This window comes from Scyliorhinus torazame, chromosome 18 (assembly GCF_047496885.1).
Source record: "Scyliorhinus torazame isolate Kashiwa2021f chromosome 18, sScyTor2.1, whole genome shotgun sequence".
Lineage (NCBI taxonomy): Eukaryota > Metazoa > Chordata > Chondrichthyes > Carcharhiniformes > Scyliorhinidae > Scyliorhinus > Scyliorhinus torazame.
In genome coordinates this window covers 33,454,614-33,468,344 of record NC_092724.1, presented here as the reverse complement: position 1 = coordinate 33,468,344, position 13,731 = coordinate 33,454,614, and the positions used below count along the sequence as shown (strand labels likewise).

Genomic DNA, 13,731 nt, shown 5'->3' with positions numbered 1-13,731 from the left:
TGTTCTGTATTGTTGAAAACAATCGTAATGTTTATTATCAAATGAGAAAGGTTTTAGATCTTGGCTAACTTTTTTTGAGACTGTGTGAGCAAGAATCTAATTCTCAGTCCTGTTGTTCTCAGAATTTGTGTGACACTGGCAAGGCGGCATTTATTGTACAAAGCATGAAAGAGTTAGTGGGCCTTATCCTTAAAGTCTTGTCATCCTGCTGTTGCTGAGGCCACCCTGATGGTTTTAGGCACCTGTTGACCACTGGTTAGCTCCTGTTGTCTAGGGCTGTGTCTATTTGATCCTGCAAGAGATAGACTAATTTTATCAGTGAGTGTGGTACAACCTGTTTGGTTGATGTGGCTGTAATGATTGAATAGCAGGTGTGTACAAACGGTGAGTTTTAGGTGTGGGGCCTGAAAAAGTGGCAAGTGAGTGAGGTGCAACTATGAATTTTTGGTAAGAGTCCTGATTGATAGAGATTATTGGTCGGCGTGATGCACTGAGCAGTGTGGGAGGCTAGTGGTGCAGTTGGGAGGAAACAGCATTTGAAGCTGAATTCACGGGCCTTGACCACTTATTGAACTTCTTGTGGTACTGCATCCAAGTCCTTGGGACTTGATCCTTCCACTGACTACCTGACATATGGACCCCCAGTCTTCTCAGCATTTGTCTGAAGGGCCTCCTGCACCCCTGTGGGTACAACTCTCCTTTGCACTTAACTCCACCCAGGGCCTTCAGTGCAATGTTTGCGAAGCTCAGAGCTGTTCTATCATTTTCCATGTCAGTCTGACTTCTACAAGGACTTCCACCATCTGCTCAAGTCTGCAGAGCGCCTGCTGGCTGTATTGAAGTAGCGCAGGCCAGCTTTAACTTGTGCTAGCCTTTCTGGATTTTGGGTCCTGTGTTGCGGCCTGCAGCCATTCAACAGCACAGTTAACCTATAGCTGTACTCTACAATCCTGTTAATTGGCAGGCATCCTGAAGTTGGTGTGTTGCCTGAATCGCATTGAACAGGCATGGGTAATTGAGAATTGCAAACCTTGTGCTTGTTTTCAAGGGCTGCCCAGTTTAGCTCCCAGTGTGTCTTGTGGCAGTAGTTCTGATCAACCAAACTACATGGGCGTATTAAATTGAGATCCATCTTACTTTTCAGGTATCATAAAAATGATAGAGTAGTGCTTTACGAAAAAGAACAGAGTTTTCGCAGGTAGCCTGGCCTACATTTACTCTGTCACTCGTGACCAAAACAAATTAATTGATTGTCCATCTCATTATTGCCTGTGTCATCCTGTCACGTGAAGTCTGCTACTGCGCTTTCCTACAAAACAGCAGTAATATAATTCAAAAGTAATTTGGATAATTAGCTGAGAAGCTCCCCATAGCACCAAATGGCATTAATCAAGGTCACAAACATTAGTCCCTGTGACTATAGTGCATTTATCCCTTCCTTGACCTCATTGCAACCGTTAGCAACATCAATCTGGTCATTCGCCTTTAGCATCCTTCCCTCATTATCCAGCACAGTTATACTCTCACTTTGAAATTTCACACAGTGGCAATGTAGAGCAAAAGGCCTGTCAATTGGGATTTTATTGACTAGGAGTGAGCGGGAATGTGTTTGATCATTGAGATTCTGCAAAATTGGAACAAATGAGAATAGTGCACTAAGTGTTCACTTTAGTTGCCATTTCTTTCTGCGGCACCTTCCATTGATCTGCCAAATGGGGAGTCTCTTTCCTTCAGCACAATAGCTGCAGTGCGATCTGTATAAACGTATCCAAAAATCGAGGCAACCTATCATTGGAACAACTTGGATAAACACCTGTTTAATTTACCATACCTGTTGAGTTTTGTTGGGAATCAGGGGGAAAAAAGCTATACTTTAAAGGCCTGCAACATTACTAGATGACCTACCAACTTCAATGATAGCTGCCAGAGGTTTTAATCTTAGAAATGGAGCTGGGCGGGGTTCATTACACTAACGGTCAGGCACTGCTTGGCTTACACCAAAACAGGCCCCAGGCAAAAATCAAAGATATTTTTTAAGCAGTAAAATAAATTTGCTGTGTACCTGACTCTGTGTATTGCACGATCAGGGAATGTTTGTTGTTAAAAGTGGGTGGCAAAAAAAATGTTCCATCTCCAGCAGTGATATCATTTATCTTGAAGAGAATTGTCCTTGTAAAGTAAATCAGTCTAACATGAGAAAAAAATCTGCTTGCAGACTATGTTCTGAAGAGGTTTCTAAAAGCACAGCACAGTGCAACTTGGATATTTTTTGTCAAGGCACAGAAAACGCTTTTTTAATTTAAGTTGCAGTCAGTTGTTGGTAATCTGTTGAGTGTGCGTTCTCATTTGTAACAAGTTATACTTTGCGCATTATCTACACAAGTCACTTGTTGCAATCCCATATGTAATTCCTGTTACCTTAGAACTAGTGCCATCCTTTCAACTTAAAAGAAAAATCTTCAACTTCGATAAAGGATAATGAAGTTTCATTGTAATTCTGCCTTTGGGAGCCATTAAAAAGACTGCCATGTGGATGGAAAATGTGTTGCTCAGGATTATCTGTTACTGGGTTTTATAGTTTGCATTTATTTGATCAGATCTTGAAGCTTTGTGGAAGATGGTTGAACACAGAAACAAAAAGGGGGTATGTGATAAGCCTGATTCTGCTAGTGAAAGCAGCGAAGATTGATCCCGTTGAGTAAGGCTGTGTCCTATTAAAATGCCAATGGGATCCTAGATACAAGTCTGCAGTGTAGGTCCCTTAATGTACATTAATGAAGCTAAATCTGCAGCTGGGTGGGAATGGAGCAGGAAATAGAGCTCCGTGACTTTAACCCCACTAGTGCTCAGCAGAATCAGTAGTGGAAGTTAAAATTTCCCCTGTGGTGCCCGTTTGAAATAATGCTTGGGGTCACAATTTCATTTTTAGAAATTCGACTGTTTTTGCTCGGCAGACCTTTGTTCCAAGAAGGGTCGTCCATTTTTTGTTAGACTTTATTCCACATGGCCTCGTTCACTCAATTTGGGGGTCAGACCAGTCTACTCGAGGCATTTTGCTTCATTTGGCCTGATTGATCAATCCGGTTTGGCAGGTGTTCTATGTGAACAGATGGAGATTTAGAAATTATTTTACCTGATGTAAATATCAAGTTTTGAGTAAACAAGCTCTAAAAGTTTTGAAATTTGTAAATATATATAATATATATATATACATATGTATAGACAGTCAAACTGCCATTTAGTTGAATTCTTGTAAAGTTTAAGGCCTGTACTAGTTAAATAATGAGCGATGCTGTGTATGATCGGATATTTTCACATTTAATGGAACACTGTCAGATTAAAGTGTATGGTTCTAGTGATCCCCCCATAATGATAGGCCTTTGGCTCCTGATCTGACCTCCTAATATATTAATAAGAAAAATGTCGCTCCATCCAAGCAGCGTTCTCACACATTCAGTATTATGGGCGCTTTAAAGGCTCGCTCATAGCTATGAGTAATAAGTGTTAAAAATTGGTATTGATGCACCTGTCCTCAAGACAGTCTTGCACCTCTTAAGTGCCTGAAAATGGCATTATATTGGTATCAAGTGGTATTCAGCCATTCTGGGATGCCACTTAAAACATGATGCCAAACATTTCCATCCTTCTGATGGACGAGTTTCCCGTGGAGCAAGAGAGAAAATGTCATTTCACTGAGAGTACATTTAACTGAGGGCTGAGGCTCAATCTGAGCAGGCATTATCTGTACTGCCCAATTTTGTGGTCGCAAACGAACCCAGATGAATTTTTACCTGTGGTGTAATCTACACATTTTTGATTAGAGCTGCCTGTCATCTGTCAGTGAGTGGAATCATCCATTTATTCACTTAACCAGAAAAGTCCATATTGTTTATCAACACTGAGCCAAACTTCAGTGGGTGCCAGAATGTTATCTCAAAGCTTGTAGATGTTTATAGAATGTTACACAATAAAAATAACTTTGGCTACAAATGTGAGACTCCTAACAAAGAGAGACTGCCAAATTGGTTTATTATCAAGAAAGAACTGTGATCAACACTCTCCAACCTCCTTGACCCTAACGTGTGCCTTGTACAGTGCTCCTGGCTTTGAGACTTCATGACCAGAGTTCATAGTCTGTGAAAAACTGGACATTTCAACAGTTTTCTGAATAGTCTAGACCACATTGATTTAATCTAATGCATTGCTACATTTTTTGGGTCCAGCACCTGAAGGATTGAGGCTTAATATTGTGTAATTGATCTCAAATTCCGCTAACGCATCACTATTGGCCTTGCTACCATGCATGGGTTTCTGCCTCTGCAATTTCTCTCAAATTGTCCATTCCTTTAACAAGCCTCCTCATTCAAGGCTGGGCATTCAGCCGCCAAGGGCTAAGCTTTGAAATTCCACCCAATCCTCTTTGTCTCCCACCTCTTTATCTTCCAATGCAACCCTCATTAAATGCAGCATTATTCTCCCTCAAAGGAGTTAGAAATCTTGATTTTGAAGTTACAAATATTTAAATGTAAATTCACAAAACAGTGAGCAAGATTTAACTTGCAAATATTTTTGCTACAATGTGAGTTATATTTGTAGACTGGTTCCTGTTGTGTTGGGTGCTCTGCTACATAGACGAACCAACACGGTTGCGGATGGTACAACTCAGTTTTATTACTAACAATAACAACATCTGTAAACTGGTTACTGTGGTTCGTTCATTACCCTCTAACCTGTGGACCTAGCCCTAACACTATCTTGGAGAAGCACTCAGCACATGGTGGATGTCTGAGTGGCTTGCTGTGAGCTCTGTGCCCTGAGCTGTCTCCTGCTGGAATGAGTGGGAAGTGTCGTGTTTCCCGTTTTATAGTGTGTATGCTCTTGCCTGTGATTGGCTGTGATGTGTGTGTATTTATTGGTCTGTTGATCTGTCCATCAGTGTGTATGTATGTTTGCACCATGATGTTTATCTGAATATCATGACAGTTCCTATGTATACATAATTTACTTTGCCAAAAGCAGACAAGTTCCACATTTTCCAACAGTTCACAGCTCTTGTAGAGTTGATGAATGTAATGACATGTGTGAACAGTTGAATGTAAGTCTGTTTATGTGTTATATGAAATTGTGTGTTAGCAGCTGGGCCTGCATGTATGTACGGATGGAAGAGCGTAAGTAACATTTGAGCAGCGGTGTTTGAGCATGAGCAGCCCTGCCCGATTGGCCCAAGAGAAAACAAGTGCTGAGCAAACAAAGGAATGTTCTGGTGATGTTGCAGATGGACAGCATTGCACAAAATTGAAATTTTGGTTCAGCCAAAGGCCTCCTGTTGGGCTGTTGTCAGTCTAGATTTGCTACCAATACTGACGGCTGCCAATTTACTACCAATACTGACTGCATTAAAAAAGCCTAAGTCCATTCTCACCTGGAACGGTGTGATGACACCAAATTCAGGAAAGGGAACTGAAACAGAAATGTTGACTACCTATATTGTTCCTCTTTTACTTTTCATTCTTTAAAATGATCTGCAGGGAACAATTTATGGTCCCACCCAGTCTTCACAGGACATACCGAGACGTACATTTGGCAATGAATTAAACCATCAGTATGAAATCAAATGCGGCATTGCCTGTGTGCAATGTCGTAATAAACATTTATGTGTGTGCTAAGTAAATGTTTTTCCTCAGAGCCAGTCCTATAGTGTGTGGATAATGCAATTAATTAAAAGATTTAAGACCGTATAAGGTAGGATATCTGTCTAAAACATTTGTGAAAAATCCATATCAACTTACTATAAAAAGTGCTTTCCCTTTTGCAGCATGATATATTGGGATAGAATAGAAACTGCTCAAAACTATAATAACATTAACAATTTGTGTCAACCACATATTTGGCAAGATCCACGTTGATAGTCTTTTGAAAACCTCTGCTAAATTGGAAGTAGCATGGTCAAATCTTGAAGTTCAGCCAGCAGTTATAAACTATTCAATATGTGTTATCTTGGTTAAAGATATCACCTCAACCACCTTAGCCAGAAGGCCATGCTTTCAAATCTTGCACCAGGACCTGAATTTACAAAGTGACTAGATGAGGTGTTTGCTACATTATTGGAGGTGCTGTTCTGTAGTTGAGATGTTAAACTGAGGCCTATCTAATTGATTGGACATTAAAGATCCCATGATACTGTTCAAAGAAAAGCAAAAAGTTCTCATGGTAGCCTGGCCAATATTCCTCCCTCAACTACTATAAGTAGATTAATTGGTCATTCATCTCACGGCAGTTTGTGAGACCATGCTGTGTGCAAACTGGTTGCTGCATTTCAAATGTCATCATTTGTAGCACTTTGCAGCTTTCCTCAGAGAAATGGTGACGTGCTATCTGAATGTGCATCTGTCTTGGTCAGATCCCGTGTGGGCCCTCTGGTTTTCATGTTAAATCAATGCCCTCTCCTTCCCTTTCTGCTTCCCCACCCATTGATATTGGTTTAGCAGCATTTCATTTTAACACCAGATTACATTTTTGTCACCTTTCTCTAAAGTAATCAAAAGAGAACATTACTGTGTGGGATCATTAATTCTATTTGTTTATAGGAAACACTTTAAAGGGTCACCCTGATAATCACTCCCACCTGTCTGATGTTCTCTGTTTACTTAATTGCATTTTATTTTAATGTGATGGATTATATATTTGATACAGGTTTGAAATGTTAACAAATAATTGATAATGCCTGAACCAAGTACTGCAAAAACCTCCCAGTGACCTTCATGGCATTTTTTCATGAGTTTCTTTGACGAACAGATCAGTGAAAGGTTTGTCCAACAGCAGTACTTTATCATTTCCCTAAACTGACCAGAGAAATCTAACTTTAGATAATTGCTTGTGACAACTGCAGAAATCAGCAGGACAGATGTTGATTCCTGGAATTTGGTGGAAAGCAACACCTGTAGACGACCAAAGTCAAACAACTGTAATAGCAATTTTCCTTCTCATGCAGCAGAATTGAGGCTCATCTTGATACAGTAGCGAAGCAGAATGTGATGCCCTGAGGATGGAGACTTTCTCCACTTTGCTTTGCAGTCAGTTCAAACCATAACAAAAAATGCGCACTGCACAAGTTTAGTGTCACTATCTGGCCAAAAGCACATTGCATCATCGCTAGACCAAACCTCCATACAAAGGAATTTTTTGTAGATTATATTGTGATAAAGTGAAACCCTGAACCATTGGCTGGATTCTCCATTCCTGTGACTAAGAGTTGATGCTGGGGCAGGATTCGTGGACTTCCATGTCAGCAAAACTGGCGCCGACCTGGACAGATTGAGGGGCTAACACTGGTGCCATGTGGAACAGAATCGATTCCATTGAGAAAAAGTGCCGGATTCCCGATTGACATTCGGGAGGCCGACAAACTGCAGCCACATATACACACTTCACTCGCCAAACACACCATCTCAGCCAACACTGGTAGCGCTGGAGCGCGCTCATATGGTGGGTGGCTGGGGCCTGAGGGTACCTAGGGGGGTGCCCTGGGGGGAGACCCATACGACCCGTGGCGCTAAGCTCACAGTGAGGAGTCAGTGGCGTGCGCAGCTGCACCACATTTCCCGATTCCGGCGTTGGCCAACGGAGAATCCCGCTCCATATTTCTTGGCCAACGTTTGCTATTGGACCATGACCAGTCATTTTATTGTTAGTAATGATATCTATCTGTTGTTGATGTTGGAAAACACAAATTCTGCCCGCCCTGCAAAATAGCAATTTCTCCCCATCACCTTACTGGTGTTTCTCCAGCTCCCTGAAATTAGGTGAAGTTACTGTCCTTTGCATGTTGCACTCTGTAAGAAAAAAAACATATTCTAGTTTTCAAATTGTGCTACATGTGTCAGAGTCTCTTGAGCACTTAGCATAATCAGTAGAAAGAAAAGATGGTGAGAGGCCATAAGCCATGAAATAACATCCAACTGCATTGTCCCACGGAATTTAAGTCAGGCTGCTGATAAATTGTTGTTCAACCGAACTTTCTCCAAGTCCTATAAAATGCACACAAAATTATAAATGCTGGAGTTCTGAAATGAAAACAGGAAATGCTAAAACCAGCAGCAGCATGGTCAGTGAACCCGAAGTTATTGTTTCAAGCATTGAGCGTCCTTTGCCTCAACTGAAAACATTTAAGATGCACGGGTATTTATTTAAATAAGTAAAAGAGAAAAAAATGGAGCGAGAGGATAATAAACACAAGAAAAGTAATATCGCTGGAATGACCTGTAACCTGCTGAACAGAAAAAGAGTGGTTACTGTTTGTGATGCCCTTCACATCATGCAATAGAAAGAAGCATCAAAGAAATTTAATACATTATAAGAAAGGAAAGGAAAGACTTACATTTATATCTTCCACAACCTCAGGACATCCTAAAATGCTTTACAACCAATGAAGTAGTTTTTGAAGATCGGGATCGAGGTTCGCGCTCCACACCAGCGGGAGAATGCAAATGGGTCATGGCTAAGGATTGGGAATCACTTCTTTATTTCTGACCCCAGCGTGAGCACAAATTTGGTGTAATTCAGCTCCGGTGGGGGAACAGAGGGCAGGATTCTCTGTCCCGCCTCACCCGTTTTCTAGTGTGGTGCGCTCCCACCAACAGCAGGATACACTGTCCCGGGAGCCGGCCAATAGGGTTTCCCGTTGTAGGCGCCCCCGCAGCATCGGGAAATCTGTGGGGGTGAGTGCGCTGCCGGCGAAACGGAGGATCCTGCCAACAGAGAATCCAGCCCGTAGCCTTCCAAACGGAGAATCCTGCTCTCTGTTTCAGAATATAGTATTGGGAGAATGTTTGTGTTTTGGCGGTGGCTGGCTTTTATTCTATTTCCACTGATACTTATTTGTGTACTGTTGCATCCTGGTCCATTCCTTGGTTGCATAACTAAATCAAATATTTCACTCCAGTGCATGCTTGGAGTTTGTGAGGGGAACTTGTAGAGAAGAGGTGTAATGTCCAACAACAGAAACATTGCGATGGAGGAGAAAGAGCAAGATCAGAGCATAGAAGGCACAGAGGTTGTATAGCTGCAAGCATTTATTGATTCACACAGCGGGTGCACTATATCCTATGTTTTGAGCCCACTGTTCCCCTAGCATCAGTGGGAGCATTCAGGAGAAATATTCATGCTGTGCTAATGGACTCTGTAACTGAACTCTCCACTGCAGATGCTGCTAATGTTATCAAAATTGTGAGGGTGTACATACAACTGGTACTCCATGATATCACTCATGGGAAATGTCAGTACGTATATAGGCATTGAATCCTCCCACAAACTACCCAGTCCACTTTCTAATGCAACACATATGCAGGCACGTGGCTGCACAGTATTGTATATTGCTCTAGCAGTCTCTGTTTGAAAACAAGTTCACTAAAGCTTGAGTTTACTGAGGCACACGGTATATTGAACCTAAACAATTTAGCATGTAGTTTTGTGAATGACTTTCATTGCCATCCTTGTTAATCAATTTTGATATCTTAGTTTGTGCTCCTTCAGACTCTACACTCTGTGTCTGCTTGAAGTTGTAAGGTGCTTAGGTGTGTAATTCTCTTTGAATGTGGCAGATGGTCCATTGGGCTCTCCTTGCTTTGTGGAGGGAGCAGATGTTAATTTATAAGCACATTTATCCACACGAGTCATGTATTATATATACAATAAGGTCCTTAAATATAGACATTTTGTATGGATCTATTGATGCATACGATTGTACCAATGAAAATTCCTTCTTACATTCTCTTTATGGTATGTGTAATGTAATTTGCATATCCCTGCTTCTTAGTGCTGCTCTGTGTCAGTACAGGGTTGTTGGTACATATTTTGAATAAGTGCTCTTTCATGCCACATAGATCCTGTGATGCAACCTTGCATCAAAATCCCTGTCTCACCTTTGTGCTGTTTTTTAAGTGTCAGTGTGACGTTTCCTGGGTTCTGAGCCCGTACCCTGGTCCACTCAGAAGTGGAATAGAAGTGGAATAGAATTAATTCTATCATGACATATTGCTTTGTTGAACACGGATGTTGCATTTTTAAAGTCCTGCCCTTTCATTACATAATCGAGTTTGCGGACTCCATTCCACAAGTTATTTGCGTTTACAAGACCATTGACATTTAACTGGAATAGTTTCCTGCACTGTTGCTCCTTTCACTTCAAAACCTCTGTGGTGTGTATTTGGGTTCAGTAACTGTTCCCAACAGTTGATGCAGAAAGTCTGTGTGTGTGTTTTAGCTGCTAGAGAACTGCTTAAAGTATTGTTGGTACATTGTGCTTGGCTTTGAGCAGATGCACATCAAGGTGCAGAGAGTGTGCGGAAGGAAAGCAGATAGTTCAGGAATTTGGAGTAGGGCACAATAGCTGACAAAACCCAGAAATCTGAGGAGGGCATATCCAACTCATCATCTCATCATCTCATCACCTTCTCTCGCTGCAACCTCCAGTGGTGCTATTTACGACTCTTGTAAAATCTTTTTGTTGGTAATTGCACATTTCATAGCTCTATGGTCGTGCCATTCCATTACTTATTTGTTAACCGCACTGAAAAACAGGCCACTTATGAAAATGGAGCTGTCGTCAACTCAGGTTTCAAGTTGAGGAAAATACAGTGCATCTCATAAAAGTGTCTAGAATGAGTCAAGTCATCCTCGGTTGTGTGACTTCGCATCAGGATTCAGAATTGTCCATAATTGTGGCATCGTAAGTCATATGGTTGCCACCAAGGGCCTTGATCTTTTCTACACTATGGCTGGAATTGCCCAGCCATTAGGATTCTCTGTTCCAGCAGGCCGTGCACCCTCACCTGCGGGGTTCCCGGCAGCGTGTGGTGGCTTCAATGGTAAATCCCAGTGACATGTGGCAGGAAGATAGAATCCTGCCACGAGCGAACGGCGTGCTGCCAAGAAACACCTGACAGGGGGACCAGAGAATCACGCTCTATGTTCCATTTCAACAAAAAAGTTCATGTGGCCTTCTTGTGTAGTGGGACAACTAAAGGATAAAGTTAACAAATGCTATCTGTAAGGCTACGTTGATGATGCACTGAGTCAAAAAATCTTTGGGGTTTTGACTATTACCCACAACTCTGGCAGGAAAGCATCAAAACCCATAGAAAATGGCAGAGACCTGGTTGCGCAGGCCATGTAACATTTCCACATTGTCAGGGTTAAAATCTTGCCCATCCGTTACAAGACAAATGTCAGCAGAAATAGGGGTAGGAACCATAGTTAGGCCAGGAGTACCTGATGACCTGACCCAGTCAGGATACAACGGATATCTGGAGGTTGGTATGTTGAGTGAGTTAAGGCATGTTGGCCTCCACATGGATGAAGTTGCCCCAACTGGAGAACCAATCTGGGCCTACTAAAGAAAAAAGTTGAGCTTTATTTTTGGACTGCATGGAGCAGGTGGACGCTGGGCATGCAAATTTCAGCAGGGTCGGTGCTGAAGGGTACCAATGAGCACAATCCTTAATTTCTGGGATTACTTTGACAAAGAGTCATCCAGACTTGAAACGTTAGCTCCGTTCTCTCTCCACAAATGCTGTCAGACCTGCTGAGATTGTCCACAGCATTTTCTGTTTTTGTCTGGGATTACTTTGTTGTTTTAATGTCTATTTCGCCAGCAGTATGTCCACACTGTACAGTAGTGTGGAACACCTACTTTATTGGCAGATTGCTTATTGACCTGTGCCAACCCTGGAGGTGCAGGCTGTGCATGCATGATGGAAAATGTTCTTTATTCATGCAGACGACAAAGAGGTGTGATAATTAACCTCAGTTGTGCTCCCTTCCTCTGCTGTTACTTCAAATTAATTTAGACAACTTGCACTACAGGAATTGTCTTTGCAAATCGTACAGCAGGGATTTCTGAGAATAATTGACCACCAAATAATGATGGGAGATGCTAAATGGGACACATTCAGAGAATTCATTTTTAAATGCAGCTCACATTCGAAACAGCCATTACTCTTGTTCTACCTTTTGTGAATGGAAAATTTGCAATTCACATAACTCAGATTTATTATAATGTGCAGACGAAGGACTGCCTCAGTATAATGGAAGAAAGCCCGACTTATTTAAGGTTTTGTTCACCTCCCATTTGATTTCTCTTGTGTTTTCGGTAGGCTGGGATGGTTTGTAACTGGGATTTTCCAGCGGCCTGATTTTAATTCCAGGGCAGTTTCCAGCAAGTGAGTAGTGGAGTGAGCAACAAACCTCCCCACTTTGCCAGAACCGGCTATCCCAATTGCCAGGACCCAATTTATATTTTGCTAGCCAAATTTCTCCCTGTTCTTTTTTAAAAAGCATTTTTCCAATTAAGGGCCAATTTAATGTGGCCAATCCACCTACCCTGCACATCTTTGGGTTGTGGGGGTGAGACCCACACAGACACTCCACACGGACAGTGACCTGGGGCCGGGATCGAACGCGGGTCCTTGGTGTCGTGATGCAGCAGTGCTAACCACTGCGCCGCCGTGCCACCCTAATTTCTACCTGATTTAATGGTGAGTCAGCAGGAAGCGAGGGAAAATTGTGTGCCAAGGTTTGGTAGGTGGTGGAACACTAAGTCAGATCATTGCTCTGAGACTGCGCAAGTTCACGTTATGTGTTCTTGCCACGTACGAAGGGAGTGAAATGGAATTTTACCCCTCAACCTTCAAGCAGTTGTTTGCCCACATTTAATAATGGGCCTATCAAAAGGTTTAAAAATTAATCTATACAGCAGTCAGACCTGGGAATGTGACGTTGAGCTGATTGAATGTGTCAGCATACTAATGTTGCGATGCTGTATTACCTCATGATTCCAATTCATTTTCTTCCAATTAAGGGGCAATTTAGCATGGCCAATCCACCTAGCCTGCACATCTTTGGGTTGTGTGGGTGAAACCGACGCAAACATGGGGAGAATGTGCAAATTCCATAGGGACAGTGATCCAGAGCCGGGATTGAACTTGGGATCTCGGCGCCGTGAGGCAGCAATGCTAATTACCTCATGATAAGCACTGTGACACACTGAACAATGGCTTTCGCAGACCACATGAAGGATGCGTTTGGCGCCCAACATCCAAATACAATACTTGCATCTACTCTGCCACCAGTTTTATGGAGGGCAGGATGATTTATTTAAGGAATGCCTTTTGACAGCAGGAATGTTGCACTTTTGCCTTGATAGAGCTCTTGTTAGGCAAAATTCCCTTGGGTAGCGTTAATATACCATTTTATACCCTGTAACTGGAGTGAAAAGACTAATCACAGAGCTTCAAAGCATATGAAGGAAAATCAAATCCAGCAATGGGCTTTTGAGCACATTTCACAAAAATCAAAGAAAATATATCGCTAATTGACCTGTAATACATTTAAGAACTGGCCAGGCCACTTGCAAAGGACATGTCAACAAGTGGAACAATGGAAACTACTTGAGTTTGTCAGTTTTCACACCTCGGCCTGGTCTCTATAGGCGTGGTATGACATTCCTTGGACAGGGTTTTTTTTAAATGAGACTACCTGAATTCCTAGGATGGGAAACACCAAAGCAGGACCCATTTTTAAAACAAAACTCCGAACATTCACATTCCTGGCAGACACTGAAATCAGTTTTGTCACGTACCTTTTCTGTGCTCAGGGGTAATGCTGAACTGATCCCTTGCTGGATTGGCAAACACTTCAAACAAAAGGAATAGCCAGATTTTCACCTGTGTTTAC

General features: G+C 42.1%; 1 protein-coding gene across 4 annotated transcripts in view; it reads left to right on the top strand.

Moving 5' to 3' along the window:
• Positions 1 to 13,731, top strand: part of nfic (nuclear factor I/C) — a 788,712-nt gene that overhangs the window by 219,173 nt on the left and 555,808 nt on the right. The window lies entirely within an intron of this gene.